General features: G+C 45.0%; 1 pseudogene across 1 annotated transcript; it reads right to left on the bottom strand.

Moving 5' to 3' along the window:
* Nucleotides 1-3,624: 3,624 nt before the first annotated feature.
* LOC308552431 (cytochrome c oxidase subunit 6B1 pseudogene) lies at nt 3,625-4,224 on the bottom strand (annotated as a pseudogene). The gene is made up of 2 exons: nt 4,156-4,224; nt 3,625-3,948 (listed from the first exon to the last, which is right to left on the bottom strand). The product of its transcript is annotated as a cytochrome c oxidase subunit 6B1 pseudogene (transcript).
* Nucleotides 4,225-4,740: the final 516 nt, after the last annotated feature.

Here is a 4,740-nt window from a genome sequence, read left to right as displayed (position 1 = left end):
AAGCCTCGTGGTAATTACAAAACAAAAACATACGGTAGATACACAAAAGAGTCAAGGAAGAAAATTATCAAATCACAAAGGAGGACAAGAAGAAAGGAACAAAAGACATATCCTTACATATAAGTAATCACTTGAATACAAATGGACTAACTTATCCCATAAGGAGACTCAGAGTTGTTGCATGGATTAAAAAAAAACCAACAAGACCCAATTATATGTTGCCTTCAAGCTTTAAGAGCATGGGATGGAAAAAACTATTCTATGTGGGGAGAAATAAGATGGCAGCGTAGGTAACAGCTGCACCCGCCGCCTCCCGCAACCACATCAAAATTACAACTAGAATACAGAACGACCATCACTCAGAGCCTCCTGAGACCTGGCTGAACAGAAGCCCCACAACCAGGGACCTGAAGGAGCACCGAGACCGGGAGGAGGGGCGGGGACGCGGGCGGGTCGGGCTGAATCAGAGATGCTGCGGGGCCCAAACCTGGTGCCGGGCTTGAAACCCGGGAGGGAATCTCGGCGGTGGGGGTTTCCCGAAGGAGGGAGGGGTCCTAGCCCCACAGCAGGCCCCCAGCCCAGGGCTCCAGGGCCAGGAAGAGATGGCCCCACAACTCTGGGCTGTGAAACCAGTGGGGACTATCACTGGGGGACACGGAGGCTGCTGGAGCCCCAGCAGCTCCTCCTAAAGGGCCCGGCACAGACTCACTCGGACGCTCCCTCTGAGCCCAGCGCCAGGCAGCGGCCTGAAAGGACCCGGGACACTCGGGGAGGAAGTAACCTGCCTGAAATCGGGGCGAGAGCTGGAAGGGCGGCTTCCTCCCAGGCAGAAGGGCTGGCGGAGGCCATTGCTCCTTTGGCGAGTCCTCCCCGCACAAAGCCAGCAGGCAGGCTCCACATTTGAGTCTCCAGCACCTGACTCGCACCTTTGGCCCCGCCCCGTGATGCCTGGAGGCCCCGCCCCTCCCCACCTGCAGGCTCATCCAGGCCATTTCCAAGGGGTTTTTTGTGCAAGTGGCCTCTCGAGCCTCCTGCTTAGGACTTTCCTAAAATCTCTCAAACAAGCAGCAGGTTACCCCATACAGCTTGATAAGTGGCCCCAGGTCTGGCACTAGTGGCAGCCTGCATTGGCTCATAGCTTGGCCTCTCCTGGACAATGCCAAGCCCAGCACAAGTAGGAGGCAACTATGGTTTGCTGTGTAGCTCATGCTGGGTGGCCCTGGGCAAGGCACTGGCACAGGCTAACTTTGCACCTCCCAGGAAGCCCCAGAGACAGTGCACCTGGTGGTCAGACTCAACCACACTGGGTTACAGCCCTACCACATCTACAAGTGACACACTCAAGGGGCACACTTGGTGAACATCAAAGCTACACTGAAGTAAATCCTGCTCCATAGGGATGTCTCCAGCACAGCAGCTCTCTGGCCGTAGTTGCAGCTGGTCCTCACAGCCCATTGGCCAGGGTTCAGTTCCTCTCAGTGACGCAAACAGCAACCAAGGCTCAACTACAACAGGTCAGAGCACACAGCCCACACAGGGGAGCACCTGAAAGGCCCAGTTCAGGTGACTGGAGAGGCTGAGCCACTGGATCCTATAGGACACCCACTACACAAAACCACTCTATAAGTTCCAGGAGACATAGCAGCTCTACCTAATACATAGAAACAAACTCCTGGAAGCAGCCAAAATGTGGAGGCAAAGAAACATGTCACAATGGAAAGAACAGAAGAAATCTCTAGAAGAGGAACTAAATGAAATAGATCCAAGCAAGCTAACAAACACAGAGTTCAGAATTTTGTTTATAAGGATGTTTAAGCATATTATTAGGGAAATAACTGAGAAAATCGATAACATAATAAAGTACCAATTTGAAATGAAGGCTACAGGAACTGAAATGAAGAATAATTTACAGGGAATCAATAGTAGAGTAGAGGATGCTGAGAATCAAATCAGCAATTTGGAACATGAGGAAACAAAAAACACCCAACCAGAAGAGGGAAAAGAAAAAAGAATCCAGAAATATGAAGATAGTATAAGGAGCCTATGGGACAACTTCAAGAGGCCCAACATTCATATTATTGGGGTGACAGAAGGGGAAGAAAGAGAGTATGAAATTGACAACCTATTGAAAAAAGAATTACAGAAAACTTCCTCTACCTGGGGAAAAAAATAGACTTACAAGTCCAGGAAGCACGGAGGGTCCCAAACAAGGGAAACCCAAAGAGGCCCACAGCAAGACACATCATCATCAAAATGCCAAAGGTTAAAGACAAAGAGAGAATCTTAAAAGCAGCAAGAGAAAAGCAGTTACCTACAAGGGAGCACCCAGACGACTGTCAGCTGATTTTTCAACAGAAACTTTGCAGGCCAGAAGGGAGTGGCAAGAAATATTCAAAGTGATGAAAAGCATGGAACTACAACCAAGATTGCTCTACCCAGCAAAGCTATCATTTAGAACTGAAGGTCAGATAAAGAGCTTCTCAGACAAAAGCTAAAAGAGTTCATCACCACCAGACCAGCACTACAGGAAATGTTGAGGGGTCTTCTTTAAGAAGAAGCTAATGAACAAAAGAATCTGGCAAACTAAACACATCCAGAGACATTAACGCATGCAACAGATGACCATATTTCAGAGGAAAGAGGGAAGGGGGGGTGGAGGGTGGGAAGAGATTAACCAAAGAGGTTATATGTATATAAGCATAACCCATGGACACAGTCAATAACAGGGTGAAGGCCTGGGGAGGGGGTGGGAGCGAGGTGGAGGGGGTCAATTGGGGGGAGAAATGGGACACCTGTAATACTTTCAACAATAAAGATAAATTTTAAAAAGAAGCCCAGCTGGGCGTGGCTCAGCGGTTGAGCATCGACCTGGGATCCAGACGATCAGGGTTTGATTCCTGGTCAGGGCACATGCCCGGGTTGCGGGCTCGATCAATGACTCTCTCATCATTGATGTTTCTATTTCTGTCTCTCCCTCTCCTTTCCTCTCTCTGAAATCAATAAAGATATATTAAAAAAAAAAAAAGAAATAGTGGTGATGGTTGCACAACATTGTGAATGTAGTTAATTCCATAAAATTGTACACTTAAAATGAATTGTACATTTAAAATAAAATTTTATGTTATTTTTAAATTATGTCAATTTTATGTTATTTATATTTTACCAGAATAAAAATAAATTATTAAAACATAATATTTTCCCTCTTCTTAAATTCCTGAAAGGACTGCAATACCAGGTCAATGTGCTGAGTTGACAGAACAAGCTCCTATTCCATTTCCCTGCTCCAAAAATCCATTTAATATATTGTCCTAGGATAGAGGAGGTGTCAGATATTAAACTGATAAGAATATATACTACACTTGATCTTAGCCAATAGGCCAAAATCTATAAACATACTTTTTAAATAGAGGGTTTTTTTGTTTTTAATTAGTACAGATGAAATAAAAGAAAACAGCTTGGTAGAATCAATAATGGAGTGACATTTTAAAATTTTAGGTTTTTTATAAAATACTTTACTAAAAACTACTTATTAGTTAAGCCATGATTCAGGATCCCTGAGTGGGCTGTACCCAGGTCCCCCTTCATGTCCCTGGGAGACAGATGGACGAGGTAGATGGAGCTAGTTTAGATTTTCCCAGGAAATGTGCCTTCTGCCGGGCTGTCCTCCCAGGCCAACACCCACGGTATGGGGCAGAGGGACCTGTTTGCACATGAGTACCATTCTCACACAGAGACATCAGCCTTTTTAGCAGTCATTGCCTTCTCACAGAGGTGAAAGTCCAGGTAGTTCTGCCAACAGTTCCTGGTCTGGTTCTGGTTGGGGAAGCAGCTGTTAAAGAGGACAATCTGGTAGTTCTTGATTTTGGTCTTGATGTCTTCTGCCCTGTTGCTGACTCCTAAAGACACCCCAAATTGAGCTCGCAGCTCAATTTGACCCTCAGCAAAGACCTTTGAATTTTAGTTTTAAGCTCAGTAAGTAAAAAAATAGTTACTATAAAAGTAAACATCGTATGAATTCCAAATCATAGTATGTTACAAGTGAAGTGTATAAAAATAATGACTGTATAATTTTGTACTCAAGCCTTGAATCTCTATGATCTAGGAATCAAATAACTACTGGCTTTCTTACTACTTCTCTCACTCTGCTTCATCTACATCATCTTTGCAGCCTTCTAGTCCTCTGCTCTTAATTGTTTCTGGTCTGCTAGCTCCTGTTATGGCCATTTTGTCCCTGTGCATTGCATCCAGTCCTTGTATGATGTTGATGACTCCCAAATCTGAATCTCTGGTATATTCAGAGATTTCTCCTGAGCTCCAGAATATATATCCAGTTATCTTGTTTCATTTATGTTCATGCTGAACACCTTCCAGACCGAACACTTTATCTTTACCCAATCTCACTTCACTCAAGCTGCTTCTCTTTCCACATTTTGTTTCCTATTTCCATGAATTGCTTCCTGTCCACTTGGTTACCCAGCCAACAGCTCAGACATCATATTTCCCTTGCTGCCCACATCCATTCAATTACTGAATCCTATTAAGTCAGCTCCCCAGATAGAGTTATAACCTACCCACTTTCCTCCATCCCTCCTGTGTAGCCCAAATATGTGCTGGCTTGGACTTCTATGATAGCCTTGCAACTGGTTTCTTTTCTGATTCAGGACTTACTACATTGGAGTTCACAGACCCCAAAGTATTTGTGGACTGAATTCACAGAATTCATAAACCTTGTTGGGGAAA

The sequence above is a fragment of the Miniopterus schreibersii genome (genome assembly GCF_964146895.1).
Source record: "Miniopterus schreibersii genome assembly, chromosome: 2".
Classification (NCBI taxonomy): domain Eukaryota; kingdom Metazoa; phylum Chordata; class Mammalia; order Chiroptera; family Miniopteridae; genus Miniopterus; species Miniopterus schreibersii.
This window is presented reverse-complemented; position numbering and strand designations above follow the sequence as displayed.